The sequence below is a fragment of the Zonotrichia albicollis genome, chromosome 19 (assembly GCF_047830755.1).
Source record: "Zonotrichia albicollis isolate bZonAlb1 chromosome 19, bZonAlb1.hap1, whole genome shotgun sequence".
Lineage (NCBI taxonomy): Eukaryota > Metazoa > Chordata > Aves > Passeriformes > Passerellidae > Zonotrichia > Zonotrichia albicollis.
This window is the reverse complement of record NC_133837.1, coordinates 1,858,132-1,884,690: the sequence shown is the minus strand read 5'-3', so window position 1 is coordinate 1,884,690 and position 26,559 is coordinate 1,858,132. Positions and strand designations below refer to the sequence as shown.

General features: G+C 45.1%; 1 long non-coding RNA gene across 2 annotated transcripts; it reads left to right on the top strand.

Moving 5' to 3' along the window:
• Positions 1 to 11,339: 11,339 nt before the first annotated feature.
• Positions 11,340 to 22,226, top strand: LOC113460274 (uncharacterized). Of its 2 annotated transcripts, XR_012583193.1 has the most exons (5): positions 11,340 to 11,486; positions 20,539 to 20,605; positions 20,680 to 20,707; positions 20,796 to 21,128; positions 21,206 to 22,226. It is a non-coding gene; the product is annotated as an uncharacterized LOC113460274 (long non-coding RNA). The 2 variants fall into 2 exon arrangements; XR_003382079.2 differs by having other exon boundaries at positions 20,796 to 22,226.
• The last annotated feature ends 4,333 nt before the right edge of the window (positions 22,227 to 26,559 follow it).

The window sequence follows — 26,559 nt, the reverse complement described above, 5'->3', positions numbered from 1 at the left end:
ATTTCAGCAGTCACTCCTTTGCATAAACAACTGCCACATATATTAGCTGTCTGAATGGCTCTGAAATCTCAGCTTTACACACCTGCCATGGCCTTGATTTAGTATGTAAAAACCTCCAGATGTGCCTTCCCAAGCTGCCGTGTCATTGCACAGAGCCATGGTTTCTGCCCGGGCGGCTGCAGAGAGCCCAGCACTGCCATGGGCTCTGCCACCGCTGCAGGGAGGATCAGACTGGGACAACCAGAGCTCCCACCACCCACTCCATACCAAAGCAAATGTGGGTACACAGTCCTCTGCTCTGGCACTTGGCAAAGTTTTTAAGCCATTGCCTTGACAAAGTTTGTTAGCTTCCCTGGCCTCAGGGAGATGTCTTGAAATCTCACACTGTCTCCAGAGGTTTGAGTCCTGGGTTTTATGCCAAGACCATCATGTTCTGTGAAGTAAGTGAAAAGGAGGAGTAGTGCAATTTTGAGGCTGGTAACTTCTTTCCAGGCAGGAAGAGTTACTGAGAAATGCACAGGTTTCTCAGAGACAGCAAGAACTTCCTGACTTTGTTAGTGCTGATGTGAATTGCAGACATTTTACTGGATGATGGGTTATTGTAGTCCATCTTGTGACACAAAAGAGAGCTCTGAGAGCATGACTTCTGTTTCAGTGTATTAAACAAATCCTTTCTCAGATAATGGTATTTGAGCTGCTCAGAAATTAAATACCAGAAAGAGACATCAATTTGGGTCATTTTGCCCAACCTGAAATGATTTTGTTAAAAGAAACGTACATGGAAGTAAGTTCAAGTATTAAAAGTCTTTGCCAAATTAAGATTTGGAGTATTTAGTTTTCAAATGGAAGATTTTTTGCTTTGTATTTGGCCAGAAGTATTTTTTGCCAAATCTGGTGCATATTGTCAGAGAGATATTTTTGGCTTAAATGTGCCTCAACAGAAAATTTCATATTTAGAATATGACTTGACCAATGAGCAGAAAGGTGATGCTTCTTGGATGTGGGCAGCTCGATGTCACTGCAGCTCCAGGGCCAGGTTGCTCAGATACCCTCACTGATTCTCATGCGAAATGTGCACCACAGGAATGCTTTTTGTCCAGGCAAGAATCAGTTCAATCATTTCTTTATCAAAACTTTCCAAATCAAACTTTCTTCTTCAAGGCTTGTGAACTTTCCATAGCTTTTGGTTTTACAGGCTGCTGAGTTTAGGTTCTTGTGTTTATTAACTGTCCAGTTCTATCAAAATGTGACAACTAGAAATAATAGGATGGTGCTTCAAGTATTTTTCTAGTTTTCTAGGAGGATCCTGAACTTTGAATCAGTTCAGAATTTCAGTAAAAATCAGTGATAATTAACTGTTTCCACAGCTGCCACGTCAAGTCCAAAATTATGTTAAAATGCATCTCTGCTTGATTTAAATTTCAAGGGATAAATTACACATAGCAAGGGTGATGTGTGAGATAGACATGGTGTTGGCCATCATAAGTTCATCAACAAATTAGTCAAAGCCCAGATAGATCACTGTGCACTCTCAGCTAATCACCTCCCCACTCAGACCACTGATGAAGGACCCACAAACCCAACTTCACACTCACTCTCCCCCAATCTTCTGTGATCTTGGGTTCCCCTGTAAAGCATTTGACATGGAAAATAATGAGACACTCTTTCAGGAGTCCTTCCTTTTCATACTCTGAATATTAATTTGAGGTCCATCACTCATTAAAAAGGAGAGTGTCATTTCTTCCATCCTCGCTTGGAAGTCATTATACGGAGACTTAAATCAAAACCCCGATGAATATGGGCATGGGAGGATCCTGCAGGACCAAGAGATAGCCATGGCCAAAAGCCCCGGGACCCAACCACTCCTGGCTGTATATTTTCTTGCTCCAGTGGGAAATGCCGCAGAGAGAGTTTCTCATCCTCACTCCTGCTCCTGGTTTCAAGTACAACTGGAGGAGAAGATGTTTGTTGAACCAGCTGATCCAACAAAGTACACTTTCACACTAATTCGATTTTCATTGTCAGGATGTCAAGAAACAGAGCGCACTGCACAATTTATTTCCTGTCTGTGGGACAGCTTTTGCTGGATAAATGACAGCAAACCAGTTGTGAAGGAGGCCATCCTGCCTTCTGCTGGAGAAGTTACTGCTTTTCATGAGCCTTTCTGAATGTTATGAAAAGCTGAGAGTGTTTTCATTTCTCCAGGATTTCAAAATTCAGCCTGTATTTATGAAATATGGAGGGATGATATTTCCCTGCAAGTGGCAATTGAAAATTAAGGTTGACATTAATCCTGATACTTTAGGGCTGGTCAGTAGGGCTCCTTAAACAGGAGATGATTCATGGATTTGTTCAGGAATTGAGACAGCAACAAGACAAAGGCTCAGAAATTTTCCCAAACAACATATTTACTGCTTCATCTTCTTGTTTGCATTCCCTGAAAGTTAGGCAATCCCCAGATCCCCGTTTATTTAACTCATGTGCCATTTAATCTTATGCTCACTGAAATTCACTCCACACAGACTCGGATGAAACATCTCTGGAGGTAATGCAGCTTTTTTCTGATGGACTTGCCCTCAGGTTTTTTTGCCTTATGGCAAAAAGCGTGTCCTCTCCTGGAGGAGCTGCTCTCCCATGGGTGGATCCTGGAGCCATACTGGAAGGTGCCGTGGTCTGCCCAGAGGTGTAAGCAGCTTTGGGATCTGGTCAGAGCCCCAGACTGTGGCTGAATCAAAGCCCCCTCCACCCATCAAGACCTCACTTCTCTCTGGGCCAAACTTTTCATCCTGAAGCGTGGGCTGTGGGGAACAGGTTCTTGGGAAGGGTTAGCTGCAAAGATAATACTGCACCTAAAATAATACTACATCACTCCCAGGTACATCCAGTGAAAGAGCTGCTGGTTTTAATGTCTTTCTTTCCCAAACTGCAAGGTAATGCCTGAAGCTCCTAGCCATCCCAGCTGCACGTCAGTGCTCTTAGTTCTACCTCAGACAAGGGTTTCCAGCTGGTAGGGAATATTTCTAATGAGGTCTGTCCTGCTCAGAGCTGTGTCTAAACACAATTAAGCCACAAGCCCAGCAGCACGGGGATGGGCATTTTGTTTGGGACTACATTAAACACTAAACCGAATGTGGAAAGGAAAGCACGTATTTGTACTGGACACAGCCTCTGGAGGAGGTACTCAGCTGACAGACCACTGCCTGCAGACACGGCAGCCTGGGGTAATTTCCAGTTGTGCAGGCAGGTGGCAGCTGCTGATGATGCTGAAGCTGGTGCTGCTGGCTGGGAGCACTGAGGAGAGGTATTTTGAAATTCTAGGTCAGGCTCAAGCCAAAGTGTTTGTTAGTTTTAAGGAAGATCCCCAGCCCTTCAAGCATGACTCTTGCTGCTGCTGCTACTACCTATACCCAGAGGGTTACACTACCTTCAGTGTATTTTTAACTTAAGAGAGAGGAGAAAAATGTTCCTTGGCAGCAATCTCCCAAGATTCATCCTCAGTACTACGTGTCCAGGGCCACTGCTGGTTCCAGTTTAGGTCTGGGGAATCCAACCCCCTTGTCTGACCGTGGTGCTGGAAGCCATGTGATGCCGAGCCATGCCATGTAACCTGCCCTGCAATTACGGGAAGGCAGTTTGGAATAAGCTGCAGTTGAGGGCGTGGTGCCTGCCTGGACTCCTGCTCCCCCAGCTCCGCCAGCAGCCCTCGTGCACCGTGGGACAACACATCTCAGTGTTATTTTTATGAGATCATAAAATAGTTGCATTCTGTGTGCTATCATATTTTGCACACCGAATGCAACTTATGAACTTAAAATAGCAACTCACAGTTACTACTTGGGATAAATTGCTTTCATATTTGCCTATCACTTTATTATGCACCGTCAAAATAGCTGCTGCTAAATACCAGTAAATTATATTTTACTCTCCTCTAATGTTAGTTAGGAGGCCTAAGTCCATCATTTCATCTAGTCTTTGCAAAGCATGTCCACTGAGCTGGAAAGTGGGAGCTTATTTGATGCAAGAGTGGGGAGGGAAGAGATGCTCAGCAACTGATGTTGGCATTAAATTGTTTTTTTTAAAGCAACATAGTTATGCTAATCCCCAGTGCTCTGTCTCATTAACTTGGGCAGTTTCTTGTGTTTTCCTTCACTTTTGCTGTTCTTTCTGTGCTCCTGCACTGAGAGCAACTTCCCTTTGCACTGATACAGGTGCAGTGGGTATCCCGAGGAACTTGCTTATTTTGGGAGCAATGCCTATTGTTCTGGCTCACGTCCATTGGAGGGGAGCCACGGAGGCACCTCCAGGCACTCTGCCTGCCAGAGGGATTTTTTGCGAGGAAACAGTGTTATTAACTGGTGGCAGCAAATGCCAAGCAAGTGACTCTCAGCCCGCCTTGACCCTCCAGCTTCCTTTGCTCCAAGCCAAACAGGGATTGAGAGGTGACCTGCATGCACGACCACTTGTTTGACCCTTTTCTGTCACAACTAAGCACCAGTGACAGTATTTCAAGCCTGTTGGCTGCAGTCATAGGTGCCTACAAACACCTCACTGCTGTGCCATTCCCTAATTTCCATCTGTCTTGCCCTGCTTATGCCTATGCACACCTCAGCCCTGGTCTGCATGGCCAGGCACACCCTTGACCCTGGCAGTCCCAGCACACAGCTTCAGCACAGAGCTCCTGTCCGCCAGCAGCAAGATTGGGAAAGCTGACCATTTCCCAACATGTCAACCTGCATAAGCTAGGCCAAATCCTCATCACACTCCAAAAGCTTCAACCCTGTATATTTGCAAGGAGCATCCATAGATCCAAGAACTAAACACCCCAAACACACCTGGTGGAAGGGAGACGGGACCCCTCTCCTGCCAGACTAAACATTTATCTACCAGGCAAGGTCAAGGGATCTTTTCTCAGGATTAAGGGGATCTGTGACTGCTTATTTGGAGTTTATTTTCCTGGGCCACTTGTCAGCACACATAGCCCAGGCTGCTTTGTGGAAAATGAATATAAGTAATTTGTTAGAGAAAAACCCCCACATTTGCGCAAGAGTGGGATTGGAACCACAGAACATCCAGGTTCTGCCCCAGTTCTGGTCATTTCTCTGCTGTCTGAACACTGGTACATGTCCCATTTCACCTTCTCCATTTTATCCTACTGCTCACACCACAATCTCCCTGGGACCCTGGAATATGAAGGCCTTTGTACCCCTTCTGTCATGACACTGTTACATCCAGCCGAGCCAGGGACCCAGAAACAGGACACAAACATGGATATGCCCACTGCATGCAGCCATGCTCTGAAACTGTTACATACATCCTGTGCATCCTTCCCTTGCGCCTCCCCCTCCACCTCCCTGTCCCACATCCTCACAGCTGGGCTTGATTTAGCAAAATACCACTCAGACGGAGAATACAACAGGGCCTGCTATCTCGGTTGGGACCTGAAGATGCTAGCCCTGCAAAAATGACTGCACCAAAGCCCAAAGGATGTTCACCATAGCAGCACCTTTGGGTAGAGACAACGTTCGTCTCACTTACAAACTGTAGCTCCTAGACAGCCCTGCACTGTGCACCCCTTCTGCATAACAGCACATTTCATCCCCCAGCAGGACTTCAAAAGTATGCATGGAGAAAGAAGAGGTCACTTCAGTCACCAGAGGGACTAAGGGCCTGTTGGCAGGGTGTGGATTGAAGCTGCCCCTTCACAGAGGATCTCCCCAGAGGTGCTGTCTGCAGGGGACCTAGTGGAGCTTCCCCATCTGTTTGCTATAATTTTCTTTTAAAGGATTCAGAGATCTGGCAAGCCTTGTGCATCACACCCTCCTTCTTCACACACTATGTCACATGTGCTGTGCATCACACACAGCTGTATGGACCCTCTGCTGCTTCAAATCCCTGCCCCTCTTGCACTGCATCACACCCCAAAATTTCAACCCTTCAACACCAGACCTCTCCTTTCTTACCTTTCCTTTCTCTCCTTTCTCCTGTCTCTTAGGCTGCGTTTCTGTAAGGAAAATCAGCCTCCAGCGACTACCCCAGGTTTTAGGGAATAGACTGCCTTCACAAGAACCTAAAGAGACATTTCCTTTCCAAAAATCCCAATAGCTCCAGTTCTCCACTGGCTTATCACCAATTTCAGCAGACACCTGCTTTGCCTTCTCGGAGGAAACCATGCACAGAGGACCAACCTGATGGTCCCGCAACTTACTGTAGACACCTTTCCCCTGGAGCTATTTCTATGCTTGCAGAGGACTTTTCAGCTTGCCCCAAGCAGGATACAAAAGTGCCTTTCTATAAGACACTGAGGAACAGCCAGGATTCTTCAGTCTTGGTTTTCCCTTTCCTTTGCATCCTCCACAATGAGAAGTGTTCAGAGCCATCCCTCAGGAGATGGGTGTCTTTGAAGGGGAGTGACAAGCAAGTCCCCACACAGGACGTGGCCATGATTGGCATTTCCAAAGGTGGAGGAGTGTACTGTGACTTCTCCCAGTGGCATCTGGCAGAGCTGGTGACAAGCTGCTTGTCATGTCACTCGGGGATGAGAGGCTGAGATGTCAAAAAGGACCCTCTGAACACCAACGCCACAACACAAAAGCAGCAGTTCAAAGTCCCTCAGCTTCCCTCCTAGGGAGACAGCCTGGCTGGTATGACACTAATTTATTGTCAGATGTATTTCTCTTTCTTTTGAAATTACTGTCAAAGGGGTTTATGTTTCTATGCCTTTGGCTGGATTGATATAGGCATTACATCTTACCTGGGCAGTAATGAGGGATTAAGAAAAAAATAAATAAATGCAGCTTGTAACATAAAGTGTGGATCTTATGACTTATTTACTCTCCTGGCAACATGCCTGATTAATTCAGGGAATAATTTCCTGGGATCCTGAGTTTCATCAAGCACAGGCTGACTGTACAAAACACCAGAGAGGTATCAGTGAAGGGGTGATCCTTGGTCAGCCCTAACCTTCAACACCTTGCAATGCTCTTCCCAGCACTCTCCTTTACCTCAGCCCTGTCCGCAGAGGGATGTTTTGTTGTCTTTGATGTTTTGCTCAGAATGATGGCACTGCAGGAACTTTGATGTGCATGCAGTTACCTACTGGAGCAGGATGAAAGACCAGTAAGGAATTACAGAGGTGATCTTCAGGTGTCCCGCTGAAATGGGACTTGTCATGGGGGTTGGTGATCTCAATGCACTTTTCTACTGAACCACTACTTACATCAGACTTTTGGCAGGATCTATGGGGATCTCAGAGGAAAGTCAAGTAACATCTAAACTGCTACTGCATTTGACAAGCAGCTGGCCCACCCCAAGCTTTGGTGATTCCTCTGCTGCCAGCCCAAAGGAGACAAATGGTTGTTTGACAATACTGTCTCTGTCTGTAATTTCTAAAGAGTAAATGGAGCTTCCTGGCTAAAAGTTCAGTGTGATGTTACTCTTTATCCATTCTATGTGTTTGTGTTTACATATAGTAAGGATCCTAGTAATGTTTCCAGCTGCTCACAGTTATTAAAAAAATCAGCTTTGTATAAACTCAGCATTTCTTTTTCACAGCTCATCCATTTTTCCCTCATGCTCATGTTAAGACGTCACCAAGCACTGTTTGTCACCTTCTCATCCATTCCTATGCGAATGACTCACCTACCATCAGCAGATGGTTATGTCCTGAGGCTGTGTCCAGGTGTTAAAAGAGGGTGACAGCACAGAAAGTGGTAGACTCAAAAGAATTCTTTGTGTATGTATATTTCTTTTGCATTACCTAGAAAGAAGTTTTCTCCCCTGTACTTATCATTGACCCTCAGTTTGGTGATGGGTTTCAACAGCTGAGCTGCTGCCTCCTAAACTTTGCTGTAAGTCTACTGGGTGAGAGCAGAATGGAGGAAGATTAATTAAAGTGATCAGAATGGTTAGTCTTGTCTTTCCATTGGAAATGACTGTTTATGGAGCAGTGTAGCAACATATCATTCATCTGGAAAGGTCAGTTATGAAGAAATTGATATCAGAAATTTGGTTTGATTACATCACTGTAAAGTGTGACATTAAAATTCTAGCTGTTTTACCTCTGATCTGAGATCAATGGAAAACGTGAGCTTGGATTTACTTCTCATATTCTCATATTCAAAGAAAAAGACAAAGAAGAAAGTATTTCCAATGGAATTAACTAACCAGAGTAAATTTTTATTTCACTTTGGTAGACTGTTGGCTTCTATTAGAAGCGTACTGTCAAAAAGCTTAAGTCCAACATTTATAATCAAGCTGAAGGAATTTCTTGATGACTGTATGGAAAATGTTTTGCACCAAGGTCCTCCCTTGATGTCCAACAGGGTCAGCTGGCCTGTGACCACCAGGATGAAGCTGCCTATAACACCTCTGGGACTGGGATAGTTTAGAGTGGTGGGTAGGGTTTCCAGCATATCGCTTATAAATATTTTAGGGAAGCATTTACAGACATTTCTCATTCTTTATATCCAGCATCAGTGTTATGATAGCTTTGAAGATAAGTCCATTTCTAAACAAAGGCCCTGTGAAAGAGTATTATTCATTATTAATTCATTAATTACTGTTCAACAGTAATCTTCTGCTGGGAGATGAGCTGGAATCATCACAACCCTCTCTCATCTTCCAAACCAGATGCAAAGTCTACTTCAGCTCAGAGGAACACACAGAGGAACATGTATTTCCAAACCCCCTCTGAGAAGGGCTCCTCTCCCTGGCACCATCCCAGCAGACTGAGCTGGCCCCACCATACTGGCACCTAAAGCACAGCAAACAGGAAGAAAGCCCTGACAAATGTTGGAGATTTCCACCCACAAAACACAGCCACTCAACACTGCTTGTAGGGCACCAGGGGGTACTCAGAGCCCACTCCTTTCCCCACTCTTCATTTTGGCTGGAGTGGGCTTGGGCCTCAAGAGACAGTTCCCAGCTTGCCTGCCGTCTCCTCATGTACCTAACTCGTATGTTTTCCATGGCACATGGTTTCGCAACATTGGGGGCATGAGGGTTGCACAGACTGGGAAATCCCTTTGTGCAGGTTTGTTATTAGTTCAGCTATTGGTGACACTTGAATTTCATCTGCAAAGTCCACAGCAAGGCCTGAATCAGGAAGGCCAATGTGCTGAGACCATCTCATACACCTCTCATTTCATTCAGAGAAACCAGGGAGAAACAGTTTTACTGTGCTGAAACAGGGCAATATCCTATAGAAAAAGGTCAGCTCTGGAGACTGTTTGCAGGGAAATAGTTATGAAGTTGTCCAACGTGAAGGACAAGTTATGACAGAAGAAGTGGTAAGGGATTTAAAATAAAAGAGAGTTGATTTAGATTAGATAAAAGAAAGAGTATTTTTAGAATGAGGGTGGTAGGACAGTGGCACAGATTGCCCAGAGAAGCTGTGGCTGCCCCATTCCTGGTAGTGTTCAAGGCCAGGTTGCATGGGGCTTTATCTAGTGAATGGTGTCCCTGCCCATGGCAGGGCGACGGATCAAGATGATTTTTTTCTCCCAAGCTACACTGTTCTGTGATTCCGAGAAAGTCAAGATAGAACCAGCAGGGGGTGACTAGGGATGAGAGCTGCACTCCTTGGAAAGCTGGGGATGGAAACCTGAGGAGACAACCTGGGGCTGATATCCTCAAGTTTCTGCTGAGCATTTAATTGTGGTTGTTGCACAGGGTGCACACATTTTCTTACTGTTCATTGTTCTGCTTTTGCTATGTAACCTGCTTCACTAAAAGATTTAAATGAAACAACTGCCATTAAAAAGCCATCAAAGAGGATTTTATAGTTCTCCCTTTTGCTGCAAGGACCTAACAACTTATAAAAATTTATTTTGTGCTGTGCTCAGTTCCATTAAAAGGCTACTGGGGTTTATTTTTAGGTTTTATCTCAGCACTGAGTTACCTAGCGCGTAACAGTCAAGGCTTTGTTTTGTCACCTCAAGGCCTAATCGTACTGGGATTTGCTGACATTAGGAGTCAGCAAATATATCTACAGGCATCAGCTATGTAGAAATGCTTGCAACTGACATGGGGCACACAAAGGGAAAGCAGATTGCATGCTCTTTTCTGGTGCAAACGCTGGGAAAAAAGGTACTTATCTCATATCAACATCCTAATTTCCAGCACTTTGATCAGAACACTTTGAATTGTAAATATTGCAAAAATGTGTCATCTATCAGTTTTAATGAAAGGATCTTTGCCCACCAAATGCCATGTGCTAAACCAGAGGGGTCTGAAGTCATCTCCCGACTAGCCCCGAGAGGCTTTGAATGCTCCTTCAAAGCGGAGGCTGTTGTCAACGGCAGCGCAGATCACAGGGGTGAGGCACAGGGGCTGCCACTGCTGCTGGGTTGTGTGGCTGCAGCCCCAGCCCAGCTTCTCACAAGAGTCACAAAGCAAAGTGGAGGTGTCTGCAGCATGAGCAGCCAGAGCCAGGTTGACTTCAGAGCAGCTGCAGGAGAACAGTAAAGCAAGGATGCTTCTGCAGGGCACAAAAGGAGGGTGTGCATCTCCAGACCCCAAAGGCCTTGTATACAAGGGAGTTAAGGGGTAAAATGGAAGGCAAATAATCAAATCCCTAGTGCTTTTCAGCATTAATATATATTTTATACAAGTCTTCATTTCTGTAGGGAAAAAACCAATACACAGGTCCAGAGCTACTTGCCCTCCCCAGGGCAGCTGCCAGGGCACATTGCTGCAAAAACCTGCATAGTGATGACTGAAAAGTGGAGAACAGTAGCTAAGCACCAAATTTATAAACTGGCTGAGTCAGCTTGAAAATGTATCACTCGTGAAATGTACTGATCATGAAATGTACATGTGATTCAAGGACTCATCACTGACCTCAGGATGTCACAACAGGCAGAGAAGAGGTGGCCCTAAATAGTGCAATGCCCAAGAAATGCCTGGGGTAGGTTCAAGGACAGCCTTGGATATGGGCAGAAAAGGTGTGTGGGAGAGTGCTTCTGAAGCAGCACCACACCCATGCCCTTTCCCTTCTATTATTCTTAAACATTCTACCACCCTTCTACAACAAACCACTGCAGGAGGTGATCCAGTCTGACACTTGATCACCTTGAGAAATGACACCTTGAGAGATGGCAGAACCACCTCTCAAGGGTCATAAGCACAGCTAGCAGTGGTGCTCTTAGACACAAAACATGGTCCACACCAAGAGCAGAACTCTGTCTTCAGTCTTGCTTGTCAAAACCTGGTACTTTGCAAGTTTTGGTGTGTTTTTCTAAATGCACACATGGCCAGGATGATGTACAACCCTGATACCATAGAAACCTTACTCAGATGTTTACTTGATGTATGAATTATGCAAACAGAAAGATCTGAAGTCGTCCTCTCCTGCATATTCATCTGTCACCAAGGCATCTGTGGGCCCCCATGACCACAGCCTAACATGGGGCTCTGCAGTGATGCTCCATTTGCTGTGAATGAGGAACACCCACACTGCAGCAGTGGGAGCCACTCACCCTCCCCAGGTAAAAAGGCTTACATATTGGGTTTTGCCTGTTGGATTTGTTTTGCGGGGTTCTTTCCATGTAGTTGTGTTAATTAAAATGATTAAAGCCACATGTTAAAATATCAGCTGACAGGTATAGCTCCCATCCCCCCTGCTCCTTTGACAAAATCATGAAATGTTAACACCAGACATCAGTCCTAGAAGATTGTAAAAATTATCATCTCAGAGCTATTAATACAGCACAGTGGTAGGGGGGGGCTCTTTAAAGAGCATATAGCATTAAACCTCTCACTAGATATTAAGGGGATTTCTTAACCTCTAAAATTATAGTTATGTGCAAAAGAGGGGAGAAAGGAGGGGGCTTCATTAAAAATCCATACTTAGCTGGCACAACAGTGTACTTAAGAGCTCTAGAAGAAGCCATTTAAACAGGTAAAATACTGCCCCAAATGCCGAGATGCCTCTTGGATAAAGAGGTCCTTTGTATCATTGATGTCCTGTAAGTGCCATTCTCTTTAATTTTCTCTTTCCTTACAGCCATAAAGGATATTTTAAATGCATGAGGGATACTCGAGCTACAGGGCTATGGCACAGGGTTCCAGAGCAGTGAAACACTCCTTGAATGGACCTTGACAAGGGCGGTGGCCATGCAGAAATCCAAAGAGCCTGTAGAGACCCTGGGAGGAATGAATTTCTAAATGAATTTCTAAAGGACTTTTAGAGACCACCAGTGAGACACCAGGCAAGGATTCTCTTTTCCTATAGGCTGTGAAAAAGGATGGTCTGTGCAAAAAAGCAACTCCCATACCAATTAACTTGTGATGTGAAGGTATATATGGGGTAGAGAAGCCCATCCCATCTTCTTCTTCTGGGGCACTGCAGAGTCTGATGGCAGCGAAGCAACATCAGATGGGGAAAAATGCTCAGTTTGGGCTGGTTTAGAAGTTAACTTTTCTCAAGTGCAGTCCCAAGCTGTAACAACATACTCCTTCTCCCTGCCTCAGCAAAACAGGCAAAAGCAACAAACCTACCAAAGCCTGATTTAAGTGTTTAATAAAAAGTTTGAGCAAATGCAATTTTCTTGCTATTGAAGCAGACAAGGCATACACTAATCAGAGTTCCCAGCACAGAGTTGAGCTAGATTCCCTCCTCTGCACCAGGAGCCCTGCCAGCACAGCACTCTTAGATAAGACTGGTGCTCCATGCTCTTTGCTGACATAACAGCACCAGCAATCTAGGCCAGGCTTATTTATAAGGTTTAGTGGTAGCTGAATGTGGTAGCTCAGACACAAGAAAACACTGCAACACTACTACCTACCTGATTTGCACAGTTTCATCATATGACAGCATAACCTGTAAGGTCAAATATAGCTTCTCAGCCGAACTTGGACACGGCCGTTTCTACCAGGAGAATGTTTCATGACTCCTACTCTGCTAGAGGTGCTAGTGTATGTCTGAGCCAGCTTACAAAGGAATTCCATTCATTCATTTGTGCTTTGGAAGTGGGTATAACCAACCCACAAATTATGCATAGCTTCTAAAAGAGTTTGGTCTGAACCAAGACAGAACACATTCAAATTGAAGCTGATGACTTCACCAGCTTCAAAAATGGGACTAATTACAAGAAACAATAAACAACATAGTTCACACGAGACTGCCCAGGCCAGTGCAGGATGGGAATCCCCAAATCCAGAAGTGATCTCTCAGGCAAAGGCTGGCTTCCTCCTACTCAGATATTGGGCAAAGCTGATAAACTTTCAAGTTGAGATTTCTTCTAGTCCAGAGAAAACCAGGTCAAGGCCTCATTTGCATGGCAATTATTCATGTAGACAGAAGTCTTCATTAACATTGCGTGTCTGTGCAGCCTTGGGCCCCAGAAGGTGGACAGCTGTACCGAGGAAGAGGCTGGCATCTAGTCTGACCTATACCCCCCCAACATCAAGAGGTCTTTAGTAGTCCTGAAAAGAAGACATAGGTACGACTGGCACTAACAGAGCAGCATGTACCCACACCTGTTTTCAAACGCACATCAGTGCCAGAAAGAGGACGGTCAGGGTGGGCTCGCCACCACCCTCTGCCACCAGTCATTTCTGTGGGTGCAGATCTTTTGGTCAAACCTGATCAAAAGACACTTTGGCTTATGTGAGTGTGTTTTGAAGGGTTTCTGCTGATAACATTGAACACAATTCCATAAACAGAGAAACAGTTCGTGGGAAGTGCCTGATTTTAGAAGCAAAAGGTAAGAGTGGGAATTAGGCTTCTGGGGCACAGGGAGAGTCATGAAACCTGGATTTCATTCCTGCCCTTTTTGTTGCCTTTCAGAAGGATCTTGAGCAGATGCTTTAACCTCTGTATCCTATAAACTGGGATCCTGATGATGAGGTCATAGCCTGAAGCTGCTCAGAGACTGCAAAGGTGAAAGGCTTGAGAGCTAGCAGGAGATTTTCTCATTACCTCTACCTTAACAACATATCATAAAGCAATCATTTACACTTATTCTTCAGAGACTATTCCAGCATCACTTGCAAGTCATTGCCCTTGCCCTTCCTGCACAGATCCACCCAGGGCTACCAGCAGGCACCTTTGAAAGGTGCTCTTACACCATGCTGAAGCTGAGAGATTTGCAATGCATAGCCTGGCCACAGAAATAATATTAGGAGCAGCAGAGGAAATGCCACCAGACAAAATACTGCATATGTCAAGGTATTAGAAATCCCAGTGGAAAAAAAGTCCTCATGGTTTAATAGAGAAGGTCAGACAGAAGTTATGTTTGTGTTTTTCAGCATGACTGGATTATAAATATAGTTATCAGAGGCTCACAACACGGGGAGCTCTAGATTGCATTGGGTTGTGTCACTTTTGACATGAGCAGGGGATGTCTTCATAAACCTGGCCCCATTCTCACCAGCTGCGGCAGGAGAGCAAGAGGAGCAAGTGGAGGATAAAAGATGGGAGCTTGCAGAGAAGGCAATGGGGAGAAAGCAATTATAAAGCTCTATATCCTTGGCTCTGTTGTGTCTTTTACTCTAGTAGTTCAACATTAAGCTGCAACCATATCAGAAAAGGGGGAAGAGCTGACTGCTCGAGCCGTTTTGTGATGTCATGATGCAGCAATATATATATGATGTGCACAGGATACATCTGCTCCCTGCAGCCCACAAACCTGTTTTGTCTGTTCTGGAAAAGACTTTCAAAAGTATTTAGAGGATTTATTGCCACAAGCTCCTTCAAAATGAACTCTCTGCCTGCAGATGTGGGGAAGGTTGTTGTTTCCTGCTGAAGGTGTTAGCACATTGAGGAGTTTCTGCTGATTGGTCAACAGGATTTATGCTCCTAAAGCTCTTGGGTGCTTTAGATATAAATCTCCTGCAGGGTAAGCCCTGATCTTCTAGTGAGATCATATTGAGGAACCAGGGTCTAAGACAGTAGAATTTCCATCATATGGATGACCTTCCATTAGCTCAAAATTAGTGTTGAGAAGCAGATTCATTTAATAGGAACCATAAACACCCTGAATTGCTATCAAGCTTGTAATGTCAGGAGATAAAGTTTAAGGGACTTCTAAGGAATATCTGACTTAATAGCAAATGTACTAATAGCCATATCATGAGTGATCTATTTTCTGCTTTCAGTTTACCACTCATCACTATTCACCCTTTTCCTAGGAAGAATGCTGCAGTTCTAACAGAAGGATGATTTACCCAGAGGTGGAGAGATTAGGTGGAGGGATAGGCATTGGATGTATAGAGATGAAACAGGTTATTAATTTAACAGGTCGCTTCTGGAAGAGAGAGGTGGCTAGATACTCTCTCCCTGCTTCTCCCATATCCTCCAGTTACAGGGATGCACAAAGCTCAGAAATGGAGACCCAAGCAGCTGGTCCCTGTGGTCAGCACACACAGCAGTCTCCAGCCACCCAGCTGTGTGACAGGGCAGCTATGCACTGGACAGTAAATGTCTCTGTCCCCTACCCATCTTACCCTCGGTCAGTTATGGAGCAGTGAGGGTTGAAGGGCGTTGCCCTATTCTAGATGAGATCTGGTACAGATCCTTGTAAAAATATCCTTGTCAAAAAGAAATCTACATTTTCTCCTATTACTCCCTGCTGGCACTTGTTCCTGTGTGCTGACTAACAAGTAGAAAGCAGAAACATGAGGAGAAGTCAGAAAAAAGAAAATTGACTGTATCCTCAGTATGGGAAGAAGTTTCTTGCACTCGCACAAAACTTAATCACTCGCTCATTATTGAACAGGAATACAAATCCTTAATTCACTCTATCACTTTCAGTGACAAATTATATTAATGCATCTCCTGTTGTCATGATAAGAACATTCTATAAAAAGGCGATCAACTTTTATTTAAACAGTAATACAGAAGATTGCAGAGTAACCCAAAATCTTGATTCACAGTTAATTCTGTTTGCACACCAGCAACCAAATCTGAAGCCAGTACCTCAGGCACTCAAGGAGACCAAATGCCCAGAGACACGATTGTACATGGAGGTACCAGTAAAACCAGTGAAGGCAAGACAGAGCCAGAGAGCACAATCAGGTGCTGAATGCCCTCTTGTTTGACTTCCACTAGTGTTGTATAATTATATTGCTACAAGGCAAGAATTCCCAATTGTCGGCAACTTGGAGAGTGCTTGAGATGATATTGTTCTGCTGGGTGGGCTGTGCCTGAAAGCAATCTTTTAAAAGTGGCTGCTTTAAGCGTTAGTTAAATGGCACCCAGCGATTCGTTGTACAGAGGTGTCATCGTTAGTCTTATGCACGTATCAATAAAACTGGTACTGTATGTGCAGGCTGGTTGGCAACACTGAACCTCAGTATTTCCAGTAACAGATTCATTTCTCTGGTCAAACTGAGAGCACTGCAGGGTCTCAACCTCTTCTTTCCAAGCCACTGCTCAAACATTTCTTCTCTGGAGAACACGCTGCAGGCACCTCAATATCACAGTTTGGCTTTTATTTATACATGCACTTCCCCCAGTCATGCATTAACATGGAGCAGGGAAATGGTGGTGGTCAAGGTTTGTGCTCTTTCTACAGTGTGTTTATCCAATGCTTTTCAGCAGATGCTCTCAGAGCACTTTGGAACCTCCTCTGTTGTGCAGTCACAGAAGGTTAATTGTGGGTGAGAGAGGGGGGAAATCACTGCTCAAAGTGACTGATTCTCACTCTGGTAACCAGACCACAGAACTGAGTGCCACCTCCAGTCATTCCTTGGACACTTCCAGGAACCCCAGGGATGGGAACTCCACCACCTCCCCAGGCAGTCCAGTGCAATGCTTAACAACCCTTTCAGTGAAGAAATTCTTCCCAATGCGCAACCTGAACCTCCCCCGGCACAGCTTGTGACTGTGTCCTCTTGTCCTGTCATGAAACTGTCCCTGCATCTTTCACTTGGATACCACTGGGACAATTAAAAGGTCACTTTTTTCCTGATATACTAATTTTAAATTAGGCTTAGCAACTCTTTGTGAATCTGTTCTAGTGCAGTAGTGACTGATCTACCTACCAGTAAAGCCTCTCATCAAGGAGATCAGCATGGCCTGAATAAGCCCAGCTAAAAACATCAGACATACTAATGGCATGGCACAAAATCCCTTTTTCTTTGTCCAGCTGAGACTGCTTCTCATTTAGGTGAGTAGCAAAATTTAGCTTTAAAGTACACTTTATAAGGTTACTCACCTTGGCCCAGCATTTGTTTCACTTGGAGCACGGGACACTCATCGTAGGGAAGCATCTGGGCAGAAGAAGAGGTGCTAGTAGATGTGTGTTTGGATAGGATTCATCCCTGGACGAATCACCTGATAAACCCAATGCATAACTTAGCATGAGAGACAGTTTTAACACTCCCAAATGAAATGTTAATGCAGAAACAATCCCCTATAACATCCGCATGGTAAATAATTTACATTTCTTCTGAGCACTGAGGAAGATTAATGGACAGCTTTTTTGGAAAAAAAAAATCAAGTAAAAACATTTGCAAGCTCCCGTGTCATTGCAGTAACCGGCAGCAAGTGTAAACACTGCAAAGATTGTATCCATTTAGCAGTGACTGGGAGACCACACAGTGCACGAGAAGCAGTGATGAACAGAGCTGCCCTTTCTATTAAGGGGTCACTTTGAGTTTCCATTTGGAGCCGGGAGAGGCGGGGGATTCACTGCCTGGGTTCAAGGCACCCATTATTTGTTATTATGAACTTTCCAAACTGAAGAGATTAAAATAAGTCCAAAGTGTTTCTCTGACAAATGTTAAACGTCACCCACAAGATTTATAGCACTTCTGTTCCCCTCCAAAAGCTTTTAGTTCAGTGGCAAAGGTTACTGAGGGCTTGTCCACTGGCTGCTAGCTTTATAGTTTTAGCACTGGCCAGAGAGCAATCCAAAGTTTCAATAATGAGTAATAGCACTTTCAGCTCACCATCATCATTTGTCCTACATCCATTATTGTCCTAAGAGACCAATCTTGATGATGTAAATGGTGCTGGCAGCTGGTGTGTCAGCGTTTCACACCTCTGCAGCTGCCAGGCTGCAGGACTACAAATGTAAGAAAAATAAAAAAGCTAAAATCCTAACACATCGGTAAGGTTCAAAATAACATCTAACAGCCCATGCTGCAAAAACGCATCAGGCTGTACATAGCAGCAGTGCTCTAGCTGCTTGCAGTGAGTGCACCTGTCCAAGGGACATCGGGAAAAGAAAATCAGGGTTATGGTGGGTACAGAAGCTACTTCAAGGTGCAACAGGAGATGGCAGACTTTCCTAGGCATGGCTGATCTCTGCAGTTATCCCACTAGCTGGAATTTCAATCATCCCTTAGTCAACATATACTCACATTCACATCATGGACTGCATGGGCTATCTGCATGTTTGCGTCCGTAAGCATGCTTTGAGTATTCTCACATCCCCTTTTTTCCTTTCCCTGCACTCCCTGAGATCAGGTTGATACGTTCAGCATAGCAATCAAATAGGAATAACAATCCATTACCACCACCAAACTGATTGTGCTGATCTGCAGATGCAAATAACCTCAGCTGATGGACCAGCTTTCCAAAAATCATTAGCAAAATAAACCACCACTACAGCAATCATCAACCTCCCAGCTACTGCAGGGCTGTCTGGACACTAACAGGTTAGCTCTGTTTCCAAGATGAAGAACTTAATTACCCCACTGCTACTCTGTGTAATTACAACAGTTATGAATCTTACTCTTTACCAAGCTATTTCAAATCCAGACCCTGGATTTGACTCACTAACCTCATCAGCACACAGCCCCACCAGACACTGTGGGAAGTAATTTTTTGAACTAAGCAATAAATCAGGTGTTTGCCTCAAGTGCAACTCAAAAGCTTGACTCTCCTAAGTGGGTTGAAAACCCTCTACTGAACACTGCTGACCCTGGAGTGCAGAGCCAAGGCAAAAATGGTGCCTCCAAGTTATCACAAATTTGAGACCAGATTGCTCATCGTCCAAACAGAACATCAGAACATTGCTTTCAGCTGTCCTCTCCAGCTAAACAGGGCATGAATGCCGGCTCTTTTCCACAGGAAACAAAACTCACCCCAGTTTCCTGATGTCAGTTTGCAGGAGGTGCTTGGCACTGCCAGGCAGCCTGAGTTGGAAGTGGTGGCAGCTTGGGTCTGGGAGACATCCTCTGCTGTTTGGAATTTTAGGATGCGCAGCCCACTCAGGCCAACAGGCTCCTGGGCAGGGCACAGGCCCTTTGCCTTGTAAAACCAAACTGACCCCACCAGTGTGTTGATGTCAGTTCGCAGGAGGCATTTGGCAGTCCAAGGATAGCAAGTGTTTTTGTTGTTGGTAGCTGCAGTCTGTGAGAAATCGTTTGCTACCTGCAATTTTGGAGGCCGAATTGCAGTTTCGGCCATGGGCACACAGACAGGAAAGGCTGTTAATTTCCTTGGAAAAGGAAGTCTGGCACCCCATGGTTTAAGGGGCAGACAAAGGGTTGTGTAGGGGAAGGAGCTCCTCACAGGACCTTTCTTCATCTCAGCCCCCACTCCAATGTCCAGCAGGCCCCCGTGTGACCAGCTGCTTTCAGAGGGTTACCCGGGCACACCTGCACAGGGAGCTGCTAGGCCAGAGGGACTAACAGGGGTATCCCAAGCGTCCCTCCAGGAACTATGGCCGGAGCATCCAGCACGGACTAGGGAGCAGCCGGACCCACCTGGGCACTGAGCATCACTTTGAGAAAACAGCAAGGGAAGAGCCTTTTGGCCAAGGGGCAGCATCTGAGCAGGCCAGGCAGCAAGTGGGGTTCCAGGAGAGGGTTTCAGCTTTCCCCTTTTACTGTGTCAGTCCCTCCCCAGAGCCCCAGAAAGGAGAGGGGTTATTAGGAGAAAAAGGGTTTAGAATAAAGGGAAAAAGCTTCCTTTTCCATTATTTTTTGTGTTCAAACTGGGAGGGACTCTGCTTCCCCTGCAATTTTAATGGTTTCAGTTGAAAGAAACCCAGCCTTTTCTATGCTGTTAGGGGTGTTAATTGATAGGAAGTCCCCATTTTCTATTATTTTCCAGTTTAAACAGAAGGGAAAAACCTTGACAATGTTTCTTATGGGTTTGAATTAAGGGTAGCCTCCCCCTTTTTGTTGTCCTGAGGCCTAAACTGAGGGAGAAGCAATCTTCTCCAAGAGCCTCTTAGGGCAGCTAAAGGGAGAGGCTCTACTTTTGATGGCAGCTTTCAGGCAGGCAGTGCAGGACAGTTCCGGTCCACATTGTGTTGTCCGGTGTACCGTGTTACCTGGTGTGTCCCTGGGGTCCCCGTGGTCAGATATCACTGCCTTTTCCCCTCAAGGCCCTCGCCACAAGCATAATGTGTTGTGTTTATTGTACCCGTTTGTCACGTTCTGTGTCAGGGGTGTCTGCATGTATTTGTGCTGGAGCTGCTCTGCCCTGCCACATGGCCAGCTGCAATAGGACAAGTCCCGGGGACTCGTAGTTTGTGGGGTGTTGCCGGACTCTCGATGATATTCCTAGATAGACACAAGATGTTTGGAGCTGTGAAGTCATCCTGCAGCCCTTTGACTTTTGCCCTTGTTTTCTGTCAGACGCAGAGAATAAAATCCAGGGCAAAATCCATCCACCCATCCTGTGTGAGGAGGTTCCCCCGAGCAGGTCAGTCACTGTTTGTTTCTGCAGGGGGAGTGTCAAGTGTGACTCTGTTACAGCACTGTTCTTTTTTTCTTTAGGAACTAAAGCTGGATATCAGCAGTCAAGGTGAGCATTGAGTAGCGTACAGAAGCAGTTGTTAATGCTCAAGTCTCACTTTCTGGTGCAACTCTAAGCATCTGTTTCTGTGCTTTAGGCAACCCACTTGGAGCACGCCAAAGTCCCAGTCACCAACTGGCTGACGCACCGGGTTTGCCGCTCTCCCGAGCCCTGCAGAAGGATCACGGGACTCGGCATTGAAGCCTCTCCCTTTTCTATTTAAAGGTGTCACTAGGGTGGCCATCAGCAACAGCCGAGGAGTTGCAGTGAGTCGGGAAAGTAGGGAGGAGGAGCGAGGGTCTGCTCAGGTTTCAGCAATGGCACATCACCTCCTCTCCTCTTATCCCAGTCGTACCCTGTGACAACGGTGTCAGCCTTGTAGCACAGCCAAAGCATGTGGCTCCAGGAGCCAGGCATTCTTAGGAGAACAGTGAGTAGCAGAATTGTTGGGTTTTGGCCAGTGTGATGCAGAGGTCATGCATTGATATTTGGTTTTCTTTACTGTAGCTGACTAAGAAACAACAGGAAGTTGTTGAACAACAGTGCCAGCAGGAACTTCCCAGATGTCGAGGCAGCCTTCCTTTGCACCTGGCATGGACCAGCATCCCCAGATGTCTGAGAGATAAGCAGAGGGCTATGATCCTCAGAGGGGATGAAATTGGGGCGCACGGTAGGGACCCACCGGGAGGGGTTTTTGAGTCCCCTTTGGAGATGGGGGTGTCCATGATGCAGCCCCTTAGGCCCCATAAAAGGAAAGTCTCACTTTTGATCACAGTGCTGAGGTGTGCAGGGAAGAGCAGTCCCGGTGTGTATCGTGTCATTTATCTATTGTGCGTTCTGTGTGTTTGGGTATGTCATGTCCTTTACCTTAGCCCTCTGAGGGGCCTATCAGAAACCCTGGCATCATTCTTAGCATCTGTGATCTCTGCATTCCTTGGCCTGGTGTTGGGATTGGCAGGAGAAATTTGGCACGCAATATGAGTGATCAGCAAATCTCAAATTTTATTGATAGGTGTGGGAATGCATAAAGTCGGAGGGTTTTTAGGAAATGGTTAAAAAAGAGTATTTAGGCCTCAGGATGTGGTCCGAAGTTCTGTTACAGCAGAAAAGTTTCCCAAGCAAGCAGAAAAGTTTCCCAAGCAGTAGACGTGACAAATAACAATAAGACTTTGTAGATTTGGCTTTAGGATGGCAACAAGTTTATTTAATGTATATCTTTAGAAGGTTACTGTGAATAGAGCTCTGTTCTTTGTCTTTTATGAACCAGTCCTTGTTTTAACTACTATTACGTATGTTTTATATGGTTGGATGGAAAGCTTGTCAATATGTCTTGTTTTGGTGTGATTGGTTGAAATCTAAACTGAGATGGTTTTATGTCATTCCGTTTTACCCCACCTTCGGGGGCATTTTCCTTTAGGCCAGCATGCTGTTAACATCTAACAATGTTCTGAGGCTGATGTACTAATAAATAAAAAAGCTGGTCTGAATTTGTCCAGTGTGGTCCATATTTGGACTTTTTGCCGCGGCAAGTGGGTTCCTCTTTTAAGACGTGGGTTCCTGACACCATTGGATCTATAGCTACCCTGGTGCCCCGCCAATAGGTACACATCTTTATATTGGTGTTAATGAGGCTCGTACGTATTGCAAAAGTGAGCTCACTATTGGTTAGTTACTCGTCAGCCAACTATGCCTACTTCTGCATTCTTGTGGATATTTTATTGAAACTATTCTTCATATTTCTGCCAAAGATGTTCTCCCCTATCCTGTTGTTGCACCAAGGGCAGAATGTCCTTGCCTGTTATTGGGCACTGACTACTGACTCCTACACTTGTCCCCTTCTAGCTTAACCAGTGGCATTATGTCAACGTGACCTTTCTCAGCTAACCAACTGTCCACAAAGCTCTCCACACTTCCCCTGTTTTTCTGTTGAAAAAGCATAGTCTGATTAAATGCAGTGGATGTCATGCTTTGCGCCATGTTCTGTAAGCACATGCAAAAACATGGCAAAATTAACACTACTAACAGAGCTATGATGCCCACTATAATGCTAACTTTAACAGCAGAACGTAACCATGATCCCAGGCCTAATGATGAGAGCCATCCATCAATACCGAAACCTGATTCTACCTGTAAGTTTCCAGTTAACCTTCGCAATTCTGCGAGCGGGGCATGGATGGACTGTGAATAGTCAGAAAGATTCAAGCAACACATGCCCTCAAATTCTTCACAGCCATGGCCTTGTGCAAGTAAAAGAAAGTCAATCGCAGCTCTGTTTTGAAGCGTTGCATGACGAATAGAATCAACATCAAGCAAAAGGCTAGAAAGTGCCAAAGAGGTGGCATTGGTTTGCTTTGCAAGCCAGAATCCCAACTTATTTAGGGTAGCATGGACACCTGTGGCTGCCACCCCTGGAGTCAGAAAGGATGCTGCAATTATGGCCCCTGGGGACCAAAATTTTACATCGTCCCTACAGTCAGCAGTAAATGCATGGATCATTCTCTTATGTCAACAACGGTGGCTCATGTTTAACATCATGGATGTATTGGGTGTAAGCAGAGACAGCCATCCAATTGTACATGGCAGCATCGATGGGACACCAGGCCAAGCACGGTCCCCACAGATTAAGAAGCAACCTGCTGGCAATTAAATAGGGTCATTTGATGAGATTGACACTCTCCCTGTGGTATAATTGCACCAAGTTGTTGCGTTACGATGGACAGCCATGCTGGAAGTTAAAATAGTGGAATGGTTTTTTGCTGAAATCTGGCTTCTAAGGTTAAAATTAAGGCATGCATTTGCCATCACTGAACCTAACAACTCCAATTCTTGGGGTTCCTGTGGTGCTATGGGGAAGTGAGAAACCCATTGGTCCCAATTATCTACACTTGTCCTGGGATTGTCAGTTTTGCAGGTGGGTACACCTGAGGGACATGGCCAGGGATCTGCTGGTACCCCTACCAAGCAACTTGTAAATGGATTACCGGGAGAAGATAACGACAGGCAAATAGCCTCCTGGTTAGTTAAGTTTGCCAGGGTGACCCAAATGTTAGTCTTAGGCTGAGGTGGGGCCCATGCATGGTGAGTTTTCACCTCTCCGGCAGCATCTGCACTGTCTGCTAAGAGGGTGAAGATTAGTAAGGCAACAGCATAAATTTGCCACATCATCCTGATCTTCCCAGGCGCTGCTTTGAACCACCCAGACATTTGGGAGATAATGACTTGTGAGAAACATGTTTAAGAATGTGTCTTCTTCCCTTTCCCCTTTTTTCTCCTTGATTTGCCCAGATTTAATCTCTTTAGGTCTCTCAGACAATTGTCCCACACTTGGTTGGGATATTGATCTCCCAAAATTGTACCTACTACACTTGTCTGTGAAAGGGGAATACCCCTACCACACTCAGACTGTAAGATATGCAACTTGGACTGTCCCAAATCACGTTTAACTAAATGCTGGGTTTCCCACCATAACCATGCGAGAATTTTCCGTTCTGGGGATTCATACAACTGCAATCCTTGGTGGCCAGGTAATCCTGTAAAGGCCTGGAGTTCTGCTTGCCAGGAGCCCAACTGCCAATAAAATTCACAGCTCCTGCATCACAACTCAGATCATTGGGTCTGATGTACCCACTTAGTTTGCTGACAACCCCCGCAAAAAACCAATACCCATGCAGCACACTGTCTATTTTGACAATCAATACAAGCTAGGTTCCTAAGCCCTCTAAATTCAAATGTAGAAAGCGCTGGACGCAGGCTTAGTATATAATCTAAGGATTTACACTGATCAATCGCTCGGTCAATAGCCAAACTACACTGTCCTTTCAGCTTAAGAAGCATTGGTCAAAGGATAATCAACAGCTTCATCTCCACTCACTGACGGTCTTCTGTGCTCAGTTGATGGAGGTCTGGTGGTTCCATCTAACACAGCTGCTCGGGTCCATTTAGCAGGTACCCATAAGGATCCTGTAGGGGTAGCAACACAAAGATATCCACGGCCTCAATATAACATCTTAACAGGACCTTGCCATTGTTCTGTTTTGGGATGTCTGTATTTTACCCATACGTCCTGCTTTACACTTTCTTTCTCCCGTACATAGAGGCGAATTACAGCAGGAACCTTGCTTTCTCCAAAAACAGACAAGTGATTTAAAACAAATAAACACCTTAACAATCTTTCTTGCGGCTCTCTAATATCTTTGAATTTACCTAGATATCTTTTCAAGGTACCATTAGCTCTTTCTACAATTGCTTGCTCTGTCGGGGAATTAGGAATGCCTGTCACGTGTTCTATCCCCCACATTTGCATGAACTGCTTTATTCTTTTGCTGCAATAGGCAGGCCCGTTATCTGTCTTAATACACCGTGGCACTCCCATTACAGCAAAGCAGCTGCTGAGGTGCTTCTCCACTTGCCTGGCTTTCTCACCAGTCTGTGCTGTGGCCCATATAAAATGACTGTAGGTGTCTATAGTAACATGCACATACTTCATCCTACCAAACTCAGCAACATGTGTGACATCCATTTGCCAGGTCTCATTTGTACTCAACCCTCTTGGGTTAACTACCAGACCTAACCCGCAGCCCCCATTATGATGACTACATATGGGACAGGCTTTGACTATTGCCCGTGCCTCTTCCATAGATATCTGAAATTCTCTATGGAGGCCCTTTGCATTTTGGTGATACATGGAATGTGCCTCTCTGGCCATAGTCTGCCTGGGAATTGGAGTCATTTGTGTGATTCAGACTAGCTTATCTGCTCGTGCATTACCCTCTCCCAGACCAATATCCCATTTGTGACTTCTGATATGGATAACAGATAAGGGATGTTTTCTCAGCTTAATCGCCCTCTGTAACTGAATAAACAGCTCATGTAATCTCCTGTTTTGAACCTCTTTTATAGAGGCATCCTCTATTTGCTCACACACTCCTGCAACATATAAAGAATCTGTCACTATGTTGAGAGGCCCTGAAAAATGCATCATGGCCCATACAAAGCCAATAGCTCCATCGTTTGTAAAGTATCCAACTCGGAAGTCTGGAAAATTTGATGGTGCCATTGTCCCTTTTCCTGCCAGGTCACTGCAGCAGTTCTTGATTTTCTTCCTGCATCCGTGTAGGCTGTTATAGAGTCTGACAGGGGCTTCTATGATCTTTTTGGGCATTGAATCCAACCCCACTGCCCTACCCAGTTCAATGGTATCTTGGGAATATCATCAGTGGCAATCACGCTTCCAGCTCCCAGCAGGGCCTCTTGTAATTCCATACTGTTTATCAGGTACCAGGTCAATGTATCTTTCTTCATTGGTATCCATATCTGATCAGGCTTCTTTCCCGTACTCTGTAATGCCTGTTCATGACTCTTCTTAAGCAAGTCAGCCAAAATTTTTTTGCAAGAGTTTTATGCTGTTGAAGTGGAGGAGATATCCATTCTAAGGCACACGCCTCCCCCATTTTTCTGTCTTGCTGAATAAGTGCACCCAGTAAAAATTTAGTTCCACACCAAACTGTCAGCTGTATGGGGAGGTTAAGATCTCATCTCCGGACACTGCCCTGTGTCACACAGTCCAATATCTGTTGAAGTGTCTTAACCTGCTCAGAGGTTATATGGACAGGTTGTGCTGGGTCAGTCCCTTTTAGTAAAGGTCGAAGTTCATCTAACAACTCATTTGGGATGCCCACAATAGGGTGCAGCCATTGCAGATCTCCAATTAACTTTTGAACATCACACAGTGTATGTATTTAAATATTCAATTGCCATTTCTGGGGGTTAACAACCTGATCAGCAAGTGTCCATCCTAAATATTTCCAGGGTGCGGATAATTGCATTTTTTCAGGAGCTACAACCAAGCCATGTAGTTCCAG